General features: G+C 41.4%; 1 protein-coding gene across 2 annotated transcripts in view; it reads left to right on the top strand.

The window, feature by feature from the left end:
- Positions 1-15,016, top strand: part of RAB27A (RAB27A, member RAS oncogene family) — a 79,139-nt gene that overhangs the window by 16,535 nt on the left and 47,588 nt on the right. Inside the window, exon 2 of one of the 2 annotated variants that reach the window (XM_032342614.1) lies at positions 981-1,101. The exons of the other annotated variant lie outside the window; for it this stretch is intronic. The gene's annotated coding sequence lies outside the window, so the exon portion shown is untranslated. The remainder of the gene's footprint in view (positions 1-980; positions 1,102-15,016) is intronic. 2 annotated transcript variants of the gene reach the window in all.

The following is a 15,016-nucleotide window of genomic DNA, read 5'->3' as shown; positions in this document are numbered from 1 at the left end:
TACTGAAGGCAGAAGTCTAAGGAGTAGGGATTTCATTAGGGAGCTTGTGGGGGGTCCGGTTTTCCAGAGGAGAGTGGTGCACACCCATTTGCCGTTTGGAAAGATCATCCTGGGTGCGGTGTAGAGGATGGATCAGCAGCAGGGCTAGGTTAGAGGCCAGGAAACTAAGTAAGTGGATGATCATAGACATCCAGATGAGAAATAATAAGAGCTTGGAGACAGGTGGGAGGACGAAAGACCCCTAGAACTTGGTGGCCAGTTGGAAGTGGGCGGGGAAGAGGGGGAGGAGTCACAGTGGACCATCAGCTCTCCCACTGGCTGGGTGTTGGGATTGTGTCGTGCAAAACCAGGAGGAGAGGGGGTCTGAAGCGGGGTCTGGAAAGAAGAGCAAAGGAGGTAAGTCAAGGGTAGGGCTTGTTGAATGTGAAATGCCAGCAGAAAATCTGGGTGGACCTCCCAGTGAGGAGTTTTCTTTCTGGGTCTGGAGGCCAGGAGAGGCCTGGTAAGTCATCTAGCCCTGTCCCTTCTGCCACTTTCATTTGGTCTCCTGTGTTGTTTGATTGAATCAGGCATTGCATTTGTGAAGAAACACTACTGGTATAACCTTTCAGGACCTGAAGAATGCAATGCTTTTAAAGATCCTTTCTCAAGAAAACAAATATTCTACTCTTTTTGATTGGGGGAAAAGAAAGAGTTGGAGTACCAGTCTTCTAACACCAGAAGAGGTTAATACAGCTAGCTCCCTTTGGTGTGAGAGGCCAGTGGAATTGGGTTTTAGTAAGCTTGAAAGGAGCAAAATCACTTGACTGGTCTTCAGGCCATATGACGAACAGCTGAGACTAATTAGCTGGATTGTGGGTTTTTTACAGAGATGCCTGATTTTGAAAGTTGTTGGAGTGGACTGCTTTTCAAAAGACTCTTTTGAAAAACTTTTATAAGTAGGCGATTCTGGCTTTAACATTTCTTTTTGTATTACATAGACAAAAAGTAACCTTTTTGAAGAGGACATGTGATTGGACGCTGTCTAATTGTTGAAGTGTTGGGAGCAACATTTCTAAAGTTTTAGAATAACCACCAACGACTTACACTCCCTCCTTCAAGGTATGGTTTTGTGTTTAAATATGTATATAGGGACGCCTGGGCAGCTCAGTGGGTTAAAGCCTCTGCTTTCTGCTCTGGTCATGATCTCAGGGTCCTGGTATTGAGCCCCGCGTCGGGCTCTCTGCTCAGCACGGACCCTGTTCCCTTCCTCTCTCTCTGCCTGCCTCTCTGCCTACTTGTGATCTGTCAACTGAATAAATAAAATCTTAAAAAAAAAATAGAAAAGAAATATGTACATATACATGGTTTTTTTGTAGAGGTTTCAAATTCTGCCATGCCAGTTTTCATATACTTAGAGTATGTGCAATTTACCATAAAATACTGTGTTAACTTTGTTTTTCTTTTTAAGCCAAAGACTCTAAAACACCTGCTAAATTTCTGGGGGTACATATGGGTACATATGTAATGTACATATGTAAAATGTACATTTACATATGTAAATTTCTGGGTGCATATGAATACTGACTTCATCTTTCCTTTCTTTTCTTAACTGTAATAAGGTAACATAGGTTTTTATTCTCAGATAATATGTTTTCTTATTTAAACTCAATTAGCCAGTGTACAGTACCTCATTAGGTTCTGGTAATATGTTGAATAAGAGAGCTGATCAAGGAATGAAATTGCTCCAAGTCTTGTTCATCCTCTGAGGATTTCACAAAAATTCCAGCTTTTTGGGATTTTGTTTTTAATATTGTTAACAGCTTTCATGGAGAAAAGCTTTATCTAAGTATGTGTTTTACCATAAGGTATATTTCTTCCATGAATTAAATTTGCCCCCAAAGAATTGTTAATTTTGTTAGGTTTTGAGGTAGTATTGTGGTTATGTAAGGAGAGGTCGGGATATTTTAGAGGTGCTTAGTGACAGGACGCAGGAGTGAAGGACCTGGGGGTGGGGTCTCTTGAGGTCTCATGTTCATGACACAGTTCTCTCTTCTTCTGGGTCTGTGCGCGTTTGCCAGGACTGCCCTGACAAAGCGCTACAAACAGGGCAGAAGGGTGTTGGCAGGGTGGGTTCCTTCTGAGGATGAGAGGAAGAATCTGTTCCAAGCCCCTCTCCTTGGCTTGCAGATGGCCGAGTCTCCCTGTGTCTCATCTTCTCGTCTTCCCTCTCTGAGTGTCCTTATATGAAGAAGGAGTTTGGATGCAGACACTCAGGTCATACAGCTGATTAGTGTCAGCGTCTAGGCAAGTCCCGACTTCCACTCCGGGGTGCTTGGTTTTGTTTTCTTTGCTGTGAGTCCAGGCTTTTCTCCGAGGAGTGAATCCAGAGCCCTGGTGATCAGAAGTAACTATGGGAAAAACCTTAATTAAAAGTTGACTTTGTCTGTCTAGATTCTTGAATTATAAATTTAAAAAAAAATTTTTTTTTTAAAGAAAAAGTGTTATGGCAGAAGTGTTTATTCATGACGGTATCGTATCCATAGACCGTCCAGGTTGGAGTTCATACATTCCAAAGGAATGTATCTTGATTGCTTTCTGTGTCTCTTACAACTTTCCCCTTGTCCTTTCCAGACACAGTGTTCAGTGACCCAGCAGCCATTAGAAAACAACAACATGATTTTTTCTTTTTAGTTGCTGCTGCTGCTGCCCACAAGACAGGAACTGTGGCAGCAAATGCTGATGAAACTTTGTGGCGGGGAGGATGGCACCATAGCAACCGAGACCTGCACCTTTGAGCGGGTCCCGGAACCCAGACTTCTCTTGCCGCTGTTCCAGTTTCCGCCCTCTCGAGACCCTCAGCACCCGAGTGCTCAAAGAGGAAATGCCCACCACTTCCCTCTGTTTCTGTTTTCTCCTTTAGGATGAAAGCTTCCTGAGACCCCTTTTCATCTTTGGCTGTCCTTCCTTTCTTCTGCTCCTCTGCGCTTGGTGGATTTGTAGCTAGACCTCAGGGCAGAGCATGGTCACGGCTGATGAGTCACATAAAGCCCATTAAAAACAAAGGCTGATTTTTGCAGAAGTCATAATTCATTTGCGCTGTCTTTGCAAGAGGACGTCTCTTCCTGCTTGCTTCTGTGCTCCTGGGGTTACCGCAGTATGGCTGGGGCCCTGCCCTCTGGCCTGGGTGTGTTTTGTGGGGGCTGGAGGGGAGGGAGGGAGGGAGGGATGAGTGAGATAGATCTGCTCAGGAGAGGAGTTGCATTGCTGATGATTCTGGGGGTGGGGTGGGAGTGGGGGGATGGGGGGTGGGGGGGGTGGGCGGCAGGAGCCACCTTGCTCACACAAAGATACAGACCATCCTTCCAGGAACCCAGACATCAGTTTGTTTGTTTGTTTTCTCCATTTCATACTCCTTTAGGTTTCTCTTCTCCCTGATGTTGTCTGAGCAGGGAACCTTTAGCTATGAATGCTAGATTCGTCACTCTGCAAATATTGAATGGATCCCCTGTTTGCACAAAAAGGAGAAAGTCCAGATGTCTTTAAGCTGCCACCTCTGTTCTTTGGTGACTGTGGACTCTTGTTTTAAAAATCTCCTCCTAGTGTCCTTCTTGGGTCTCTCTTCATTCTCATTGGTCCTCTCAGCTCTCCCATGGCCTCAGGAAATCAATTATGTTCGTAACTCGAAAATCCATATTCTTAACACTGATTCTTCTTTGGAACCCTAGTTCTGTGTTCCAGTTGCAAGTTAAACGCAACTCCCTGGATGACCAGCATGTCTAAGGGACATTTAATCGATCATGTCTGGTACACTGTAGCATTGTAGTCTTGTGTCTGGATTTGAATGCTGGCTCTACAGTTGACTGGTTATGCATCCTTGAAGAACTTATTTAACCTTTCTGTGAATCAGTCTTATTATCTGAAAATTAGAGCCTTTATAGGGTTGTTATGAGGATTAAATAAGTTGGTATTTTATTTATTTCTAAAGATTTATGTATTTGAGAGAAGGAGAGAGAGAGAGAGAGCGAGAGCACAAGCAGGAGGGACAGAGTGAGAAAGAATCCCAAGCAGACTCCATGCTGAGTGTGGAGCTTGACTTCCATATTATGACCCTAATATCATGACCTGAGTTGAAACCAAGAGTCAGATGTTTAACCGACTGTGCCACCCAGGCACCCCTAAAAGAGCTGGCATTTTAAAGGACTTAGAAAAGCACTCAGTAAGTGTCAGTTATAATAATCATAATCTCAAGTCATCTTTTCCTGTCTTTGTTAATAATAATAACAACGTTAATTCTGTTAATAAAGCAAAAGTTCTGGTTATCTTTAACTTGTATACCAGTCAGTTAAGAAGTCGTACTGATTTTTTCTACCTACTAAAATATGTCTTGAATTATTCCTCTTCTTTCCCACTGTAACCAACCCAAGTCAAATCATCACCTCTCCTATTCCATGCTGACCCTCTGTGTGTATTCCCAGTCTCCACGGGCTGCCAGAAAGAGCTCTCTAAGGCAGACACTTCGTGTCCCTCTCTTTTATAGAAGTCTGCAGTGGCTTTCCATTGCAGAGGATAACATGGACTTTTTACATTACAGAGGAGTCCTTTTGGGCCTCGGTTGCGGAGTCTCCTCCTTTCTCCACCTTTCTAGCCCATCTGGACACGTCCTCTCCATGGCCATGCACCTGAGGCCCCCTACGGGCACCCACACACACCCTTCTCCCGCTTACACCTCTGCAAGCGCCAACATCTTCACTCCCACACTCCCAGGCTGTCACGCAGCACTTGCTCCTCTCTCAAGGCTGGGATCCTCGTCTGGGTTCTGTACTTCGAATGCCAGACACCCCTTGCCTAATGCCTTCAACAGTTATTTACACCTTTCAGGTTAGCATCAAAGATCATGTTGTTGATAGCTTCTGTTGTCTTTAAAGGACGATGCTTATTTGGCATGAGAAGTCCTTTGTCACATCGCTTGGTGAGCTGGTAATTTTTGTCTAGTCACATGTATTGCTTGTCCCTTAGTGCGTGGTTTAGTCCTTGACCCAGATGCTACTCTGTGAAGTTTTCCTGGTTTCCCCTGCCAGGCGTATCGGATGTCTCCCCTTCCTTCTAACCCCCTCTGCCCCAGCCCTCCCACCCGTCCAGCATTGTGTGCATGTTTGTTACGGTTCTTGTTTCACTACTCATTCCCACAGAGAGTGCTTCTGTTAGACTGTTGCTTTTCCAGAGCTACATTCTCAGTGTTTCACGCAGTGATGAGTGCAAGGCATGTTCTCGATGCTGGTTCGTTAAATGCATGATGTTTTAACTCATGTGCTTAGGAGCTGGTGCCTGACTTTAATCATCAGAACCAGGCTCTTCTGGAGTGCCTGCGTGGCTCAGTCATTAAGTGTCTGCCTTTGGCTCAGGTCATGATCCCAGGGTCCTGGGATGGAGCCCTGCATCAGGCTCCCTGGAGAGCCTGCTTTTCCCTCTGCCACTCCCTCTGCTAGTGCTGTCTTCCTGTCTCTCTCTTAAAAACAAAAACAAAAGCAAACAAACAAAAAAACCCCCCAAAACCCCACAAGAACAACAACAAAAAAACAACAAAAAAACAGGCTCTCTCTCCACTGTTCAAGCTCTGCTGGTGTGTCTTTTGATCATTGTCCTAGGCCAGTCTACTTATCAAACTCGATTTGAGATTACTAACACTTTTTGTGTTGGTGTGTGTATGTCATTTTGCATTGAGGGATATTTGGTGTAGGTTTCTTGAGAAGTACTTCCAAACCTGTCCCAGGCAGTACTACCCTTCCCAACATCATCCTACGTTGTAGAATTTTTGTCATTTTGCATTTGTCAGTTGAGCCAAGTTTATTTTCCTCTAAAACAATTTAAATATTCTGCTTAGACTAGCTCAAAAATCTATTTTTAAGTCTTTAATAGTTATTAAAAGTGTTTAAAAGTAATTAAAGGTTTGTGGAAATCAAAAAATAAAAATGTACTTTTTTTTTTTTAAGCTGCTGTAAAACTTAACTGCAGGCAGGGGCTGTAGGTCCTTTGGAGTTGGATATAGACTCCAATGCTATAAACACCTGTGAGGTTTAATTTGTTTTTCTAAGAACTAAAGATTCTAGAGCCTTGTTACAGAGTTGCTGGCTGATTTCTATTTCTTTTGTAAGTGTCCCTTTTCACTTCTAGAATACAACTTGTCTGACATCCTTGGTCAAATAGATGCATTTAATGGAATTAAATGAAACAGATTTCAGGATAATTGCATAGACCAATGAAAAAAATTGGGAAAGTTTTTTTTGTTTTCTTAAAGCACATCCTAAATAATTAGAATTTGGAATTTGTAGAGTTTAGAAATGTGGTTTCAATTTCTTTAATTTTAAAATTAAGATGTTGTCACCTTTTATAAAGTAATAAGTTCACACTTTTGCTTGCAGAGGGGAGATGGCAGATTGGGTAGAGCCTAGAGTATAACATTTCATACTCATCTTCAGTCATTTTTCCAAGTATCTGGTGAGGATCTTGATTTTCTTTCTTTCAATCTTTCTTTCTTTCTTTTTTCTTTTTTAAACTGTAGCTTCCTGGGTTGCCTATGTTTATGGGCAGTGGGGTCAGATGGGGGGAGTGTTTGCATGGGGGTCTGGATCTTTCAGCCTTTTTTCCCCTCTCCTGGTCTACACCATCGGACTATGGAGTGTTTTCCCCCACAGAATGCTAGCCTTACACCTACTGTTTAGGACTGCAAAGTACTTAGAGACCTTCTGCATCCCAAGTCAGCAAACCTCCTCATCCATTTCTCAGAAACCTCCTCTCACCCACCTGACCATATCTAGGTTCGGTGTTAATCACAAGGGATGCTTTCATTATGCCTGCTATAGGTACTCTTGGCATCTTGTGTCAGTGCTCTGAGACCTCCATTAGATGGTTAACTCTGTGAGGACAGGTGCTTTAGCTGTCTTATTTGCATTTTATCATCTTGCACAGTGTGTGGTGGGTACTCACCTATTAAATGAATAAACAAACATATAATCCCTGACTAAGACAGAACCTATGAAAGAACCAGACTTTTCCAGAGCTGTAATCCCCCCTGATGCAGCATGGCAAAAATCAGACTTGTTCACCCTGCTTTAAACAAAAGGAAATGCCTATATTTTTCCCTCTGTCTCTGGATTGTTTGTACAAATTAAATCATCATTGTGGCTGGTCAGGTTTGGGTTGAGGTTCTGAACCAAGTTTGGAGGTATGGACTGACTCTTCTGACTGATAATGTTAAATTACAGAATGTGTATAAGCAGTACTTTGCATCTTTCCAAATCGCCTATTTTTGAAATCTGTTGCCTCCAATTGCTAGGTGTTGTAATGGGGGAACTTGAGCTCTAGTACTTATAGTCAAGAATAATTTTGAAAAGAAAATTCAAAAGATAGCTTAATGACTTTCTGATATTTCTCTAGGGGGTGGAACACTACTTCAGTTGAAAAACTTGGCTATGATAATTCTGCCTCTAAGAGACTGGATCTCAAGTAACCTTTTTTTATTTAGCTCCAAAAAAAAGCAACCTAAATAAATGTATTGTGTTATATTTAAAGATTAGTTTTGGGTAATCACCTCAAACACCTGGCACTTATTAGACATTTCATTTTTTTTTATTCATTCAAATATGTATGAATGACTCTGAGAACTATAGCCTTCCCCTCTCCAGGAATGACCAGGAAGAAACAGAATGACTTTGAAAGAAAAGTCTTGGGTAGAAAGTATAAATCAAGAATAGATGTTAAGGGGCACCTGGGTGGCTCAGCGGGTTAAGCCTCTGCCTTTGGCTCAGGTCATGATCTCAGGGTCCTGGGATGGAGCCCCGCATCAGGCTTTCTGCTCAGCAGGGAGCCTGCTTCGCCCTCTCTCTGCCTGCCTCTCTACCCACTTGTGATCTCTCTCTCTGTCAAATAAGTAAAATAAATAAATAAATAAAAGAATAGAAGTTAAGAGAATTAGAGAAGAAAAAAGGAGACCAGAAAGCTAAAGATCAAAGGCAGAGTAAATGTAAAAGCTTGTTAGGTAACACACTGAAGGAGAAAAATGACATAATTTTCTCAATAGAAGCCAAAGCAAAATTTGATAAAACTGATACCCGTGCATCATACTCATTCTTAGAAAACTAAGAATAGATGGAGAACTTCCTTAACCCCCCCCCAAAAAAAATGTCTACCAAAAATCTAAAGCAGATGTTATTCTTGAGGGTGAAATGTTAGAATCAAGACAAGACTGTCTATTAAATTCTTTTGGAGGTCCTAACTGGCACAGTAAGACAAGAATATAAATAAAAAAGTAGCAAGTTTAGAAAAGAAAAAAGCAAAATACAATTATTTTCATCTATGTTAACAAATTGTTAGAAAAAGTGTGGCTAAGTAATAGAAGACATATGTATATATTTAAAAGCTGTCCCATAAGTTACAAACATATAAACTATCAGTAAGTCTGAAGATGTACAAAGTCCTTATGAAGAGAATTTATTTATTGACAACACTTTTAAAGTCATTAAAGAAGACCTAAATAAGTGGAGAGAGATAACTGTACTTGCACATGTAGGTTCAAGATCATGAATATGTCAGTCTTCTCAGTTTGATCCATAGATTTTCATGCAGTCACAGCCAAAATCCCCATATGGTTTTTGAGGAACTTAGATGGAAGTATGGGAGGTTAAGATTGCCCACAATAAGGTCAGGGAGGCTGGTCTTCTCAGATACAAAGTTATATGGATCGTCCCTGACTTAGGATGATTTGACCTAAGAGTTTTTGACTTGGAGGTGTGGAAGCGATATACATTCAGTTGAAACTGCACTGCGAATATTGAATTTTGATCTTTTTCCAGTCTAGCAATATGGTAGGATGCTCCCTTGTGATGCTGGGTAGCCAGAGGGAGCATCAGCTCCCGGTTGGCCACATGATCATAAGGGTAAACAACCCGTACACTTAAAACCATTCTGTACCCAGACAACCTCTCTTTTTCACTTTCAGTACAGTATTCAATCAATTACCTGAGAAATTCAATACTTTATTATAAAATAGGCTTTGTGTTGGAGGATTTTGTCCAACTATAACCTAATACAAGTATTCTGAACACTTTTTTTAAGAGAACCTAGGCTAAGCTTTGAAGTTCAGTAGATTAGGTGTATTAAGTACATTTTTGACTTAAGATATTTTAATTTAGATGGGTTTATCAGGACCTAACCCCACTGTAAGTTGAGCAAGACCTGTATAATGAAGTCATAGTAACTAAAGCCTTATGACATTGGCTCAGGGATAGTAAAAATGACCAGGAACAAAAGAGAGAGCCCTGAAACAGATCTGCCCATATATAGTGAATCTCTAGGGAAAGGATAATTTTTTTCAATGAATGGTACTAGGACAATTAGATATCCTTCAGGGGAAAAAAAAATAATGAAATTGGATCCCTACATACACCTTAAAAAATTTCCAGTGGTTTAAAGACTTAATGTGAAAGGTAACATTTAGGAAAATAATATAGGAAAGTATCTTTATCACTTTCGGTAAAGAAGGATTTCTTTTGGTACTTGAATATTAAGAACCATTAAAAAAGTGAAAAGTTGGGGTGCCTGGGTGGCTCAGGCATTAAGCATCTGCCTTAGGCTCAGGTCATTATCCCAGGGTCCTGGGATCCATGGATCAGGCTCCCTGCTCAGCGGGAAGCCTGCTTCTCTCTCTCCCACTCCTCCTGCTTGTGTTCCCTCTCTCACTGGTGTCTCTGTCAAATAAATAAATAAAATCTTTAAAAAAAAAAAAAGAAAAAAAAGTGAAAAGATGAACTACAAACAGGAAGCAGATATTTGCAACATATGTAACTGACAAAGGACTAGTATCCAGAATTTATTAAGAACTCCTGCATATCCATAAGAAAAAGATAACACAATAGAAAAATAGGGAAAAGGTAGGCATGTGTTTCCATAAGAAGAAATTGAATGGCCAACACATTAAATACACTCAACTACATTAGCAATCAGAGAAATACTAATTTAGATCATGGATGTGTTACCATTTTGAGAAGTCGGACAAGAAACACCAGATCTTGGTAGAAGTGTAGCTGGCGGTATAAAACAACTATATCCATCAACTATTTGGCATTATCTTGTATTACTGAGCAGGTACATACCTGTGCTCCAGGAATTTCACTCTTTGGTACCTATCCTAGTGCATAGCTTCCTCTTCCGTATGCCGTGAGTTGGTTTAGAACTCCTCCTCCCACCAGGGTGGGTGGGTAGGGTCTGGCATAGTGCAGCCCCCAAATCTGTTGCCTTTGATCATGAACATTTGGTCTAGGTTGTCATACAAATAGCAGGAAAAAGGCTAGGAGGCAATTTTCAAGAGACACTCATGCTGGCAGACATCAGGAGACCTGCACATGCATATTTATAGCAGTGTAGTTTTAAATGAGAACAAAAACATGGGGGCACATGCTTTAGTTCTGCTAATTTTCCTCTGAAAACCCACAGGCATTAAATAATTAGAGAAGGGTTTTGACATGTCATTTCTTAATATCAGTGCTATAAGTGGTCATTCTTTCAAGTCAAAGAGAGGTAGAGAAAGAGGCTGAATGAAAATGGTATTACTCCTGGTCAGTGTGTGTTTTCATCAACAACCCACTTATGTGTGTGGTGTATGATGATGGACAAGGGTCTGAGTTTTGAAACTGAGTGAATGGTTTAATGTCGGCTTCCCAAAGGAGAGAATGCTGTGGAGGCAAAGGGACATCCAGCTCTCTTCCTGACATTTCCCTTTTACTCGTTCCCAGATAAACTACCTTACAACCGAGGAATGCAAACAAAATTTTGTCAGAACAGCAGGGACTGGGGCGCCTGGGTGGCTCAGTGGGTTAAAGCCTCTGCCTCCGGCTCAGGTCATGATCCCGGGGTCCTGAGATCGAGCCCCACATCGGGCTCTCTGCTCTGCGGGGAGCCTTTTTCCTCCTCTCTCTCTCTGCCTACTTCTGATCTCTGTCAAACAAATAAATAAAATCTTAAAAAAGAAAAAAAAAAACCAGCAGGGACTGCCCACCATGTCCCATGTAATTTAGAGTTTGGCTGAGAATCACTGCTGTGATCCTTGGTCTTGTGTGTTTCCTCTTCTGTGGTGGCTATAGTCAGGGCCTTCTTTTTTCACCTTTCACCATTGGCCCTTCTGTGTCTATCCCAAGGACAGAGATAAATGTGGGGCCATGGGACTGTAGGTAGTTTTAGGCATTTCTCTGTGTTGTGTCTTTGCTGACCATTTAACACGCCACCTGTCCTAATCTGGTCTCATCATCTTTCCCCTCCAAAGACCTGATGCCCAACATGAAAACCTTCTGTCCATTCCAACTATTTCCCTTCCCCCACTTCAATGGCCTGTTGCTGACTGCAACACCCCTTTGCTGTCTGGTCGCTCAGTTTTGTTCTTTTTTTAAAGACTTTATTTATTTATGAGAGAGTGAGTGAGCGTGGTAAGGAGAAAGGGAAAGGAAAAGCAGACTCCGAGCTGTTGCAGAGCCCAATGTGGCGCCCGATCTCCGGATCCTGAGATCATGACCTAAGCTGAAACCAGAAGTTGTATGTTTAATCAACTGAGCCACCCAGGTGTCCCACCCACTTCTATTTTTTGGAGCTCTTTGTCTTTGCTGCTTTCTCTTCTACCCACTGTGGCACTGCATTCTATTATTTTTAAAATTAACATCTGTTGGATTCCTTCCACGTCATTCCCACTGCTGGTGCCCTTGTCTAGGCTCTCATCTTTACGGAGTGAGAGGAGATACAAGCGATTGCTGCCGCCATGACCCCATTTAATTTTCACATGGTTAAACCCTGGACTCTGAACCTAGAATCAGAGAATAGAATGTTTTCTAGGAAAGATACCATGAAGTGGAAACCTCTTATTTCATTTTTGAGGAAACAGTCCTGGAGAGGGATAACGAATGACCCATGGTGGGTTGCAGAGCCGGAACTTGAAACCCACACACTGATGGGTTAGTCGTCCAGCCCTCTTCAACTTGCCATGGGACCGTATAAGCATTCCTTTGAATTTATAGTTACTTGTCTTATGTCTCTCTGACTAAACTTTTAGGGGAAGGATTATTTCTTCATCATATTTGTAGCCTTCGAAATAGTTGACAGGGCTTCTCAGTGCTTGTTAGATTGAAATCAAAACATGCCTGTGCACCAAACATGCTTTTTCTTTCTTTCTATTCCTGACCACCCTGCTAAATTCTTCTTGGGCTGGAAGGTACTCAGCTCAGACTCTGGCTCTTGCTTGCAGGCTTGGTCAGATAGCTCCCTCTTTCTGACCTCCCGGGGTCTATTTGTCTTGTCAAAACACCGTCTTCCAGGTACCCAGCAGTTTGCTCACATAATGTATTCTTTAGTCCTTCCAGTAGCTTTGCTAGATAAATATTCCCATATTGAGGACACAGCCTGGGAGAGGTTATGTGACTTGCCGTAGGTCATACAGCTAGGAAGTAAGTGACAGAGTTCAGGTCTTCTGACTTCAAGTCCTGTGCACTTTTAATGGCCTGTGCTAGGTGGTCTGCATGGCATACTTGACATTTTGCTTCCTGATTATCTTATTTGTCCTTTGTTGAAAATTAGTTCATTTTGTTTCCTCATCCCAGTGACCAGCTTACCGAGGGGAGCGGCCGGGTCACCTATTTCTTTCATGCCCTTCATAGTTGCTAGCATAGTAATGGGCAACATATAAATTGCTTATCCAAATGTGTTGAGTTGAACACAAATACACTTTAATTTACCAAAAAGAACAGCTATCAGTGGAGCCCCAAGATGCTCTTTTGGGTCACTCCTGAGTGAAATCAGCAAGGAACAGAGGGAACCAGAGGAAGGAAGAGGCTGTTAGAGAAAGCCAGATGGTAAACACAATTAGCAGTTGAATGACAGTCTGGTGATGTGGGGTGGGGGACAGGCAACACACAAGAAGACAGTCTTCAGGAAATGTGCAAGTTTACTGGAGAGTTGAGACACGTTCGTGGGAAGGGAGAGGAGTACTTCAAAGCAGCACAATACTCCTGTAAGTTAAGAAAGATAAAGTACTCATACTTAGTGAGAAAATGCTGGTTGAAGGGATATCCAGAGTCGGATGTGGCTTATGAAGACAGGTTTCCAGGGTGGGAGTGGAGTCGGTAGAGGAACATTTGGCTTAATTTGTGGTTATTCTGTTAACTACTGAGGCTGTGAGAGAAGGAACATAAATAGGTAAGGATGTTTCCTTTGAAACAACTTCCCTTCCTTTTTCCCTACTATGGCAATCAATAGGGGGCCCTGGTGTCAGAAAAGCAGGGAACCCAAAAAATTATGCATGTCATCTATGCATGGAGATGTGTTGTGGCGACCAAATCTGTGGATGTTTCTGGCACTGCCTTGTTGTACGTATTCTTTTTTTTTTGTTTTTAAAGATTTTATTTATTTATTTGACAGATAGAGATCACAAGTAGTCTGAGAGGCAGGCAGAGAGAGAGAGGAGCAGGCTCCCTGCTGAGCAGAGAGCCCGATGCGGGGCTCGATTCCAGGACCTTGGGATCATGACCGGAGCCGAAGGCAGAGGCTTTAACCCACTGAGCCACCCCGGTGCCCCGTTGTACGTACTCTTAGGTATTTGCCTCATGAATTAGTGAGATGCTTTAAAAATGTCAATACTTTGACAACTAAACTATACTTCCAAACTATATTTCCTTTTTCTGAAAGGATCACAAAAAATCCACTGACTACAGGCCCCACACTGCATCTCCTGAGTTCTTAAACATTTTGCATCTGGACAAAATGAAAAACCTCTTCTGCTAGAATGGACATGAAAAATGTCCAGTTTTCTAATAGTAAAAGCCTACATGTGTTCTTTTATGAGCTTCTGTCTTCTGCAGAGAACATAAGATTAAGTCCTTTTAGATTATTGGTAATAGGGCTTTAATATCTGTTCCTTCCAGTGTCAAAATGTTCACAGTTAAGAATTATTTTGCAGCAGCTGAAGGAACGTGTATCTCCACTACTTCGAGGCAATTATTTAAAATAAGGGAAATTAGGGAAAAATAAGGGAAATTATTTCAATTATTTAAAAATTGAAATTTCTATGCAGTGGAATCTGAAATGTGAATATGTAAAACCTTTTCTGGGTCATTCATATTGAAATTTTTAAGGTGATTTCTCCTTAAAAATTGATTAGTATCATTGGGGTCAATTGTTAGTTTTAGTTTATTTTTAATGCTTGATAGCTATATAGCAATTGTATTTTTGTGTGATAAGCAAATATATATGGAAAAGTTCTAATTTTAAAAGGATACCATTTGATAACATTTTTTTTTTATGGAAAGGTAATTCCTGAGGTCAAAATATTCAGCTTAAAAACTTTTACAATCAAGTTTGTTGGTATGTGAAGTTAACTTTGTATTTTAGGAAGTGGTCTTATTAAAACATGTTTGTAGAATTCTGGGATCGATTTTTCATGTGTGACTTATAAAAGCTTTTCTTACTACTTTACAGTCACCTCTCATATATAGAGTCTCATTTCATCCTCAATAAAAAACTTAATATTGTTTCTTTAATGTCCTCCAACCACTCAAACAAGATATCCGAAGTCATTGCTTATCAGTTTCTTAAAAACTCATGGATTCCTACATCCTCGCGGTGGTCTGTCCTGTGCTTCATGCTCCTCTTGTCTGTAATTTTCTTTACCCTCTTAGCTTGTTCTCTTGCTGTCACAATTTTTATTTTGTGTTAGTAAATCTATATTGAGATTTCTTTATCTGCTCCTTTTAAAACAAGGCTTTCTAGGTTCTTTCTGAGTGGCCATCGTGCCCACTCACTTTAGACCCTGTATACTTAGACTCTTGCTTTACAGTGTCATTCAGGAAACAGGAGCTTGGTTCTCACAGGTGTCCTCATCTCAGGCTTGGCTAATGACAAGGGCATGAATGGTTTTGGGGAACCAAATGCTAACCTGGACGCTTGGGTTTCATCTGCCCAGGGCAGGAAGAGGAAACTTAGTGAAGGAATCTGGTTGGAACAG

This window comes from Mustela erminea, chromosome 5 (genome assembly GCF_009829155.1).
Source record: "Mustela erminea isolate mMusErm1 chromosome 5, mMusErm1.Pri, whole genome shotgun sequence".
NCBI classification, from domain to species: Eukaryota; Metazoa; Chordata; class Mammalia; order Carnivora; family Mustelidae; genus Mustela; species Mustela erminea.
Note: the sequence above shows the minus strand (reverse complement) of the source record. Positions and strands in the feature narration are given on the sequence as shown.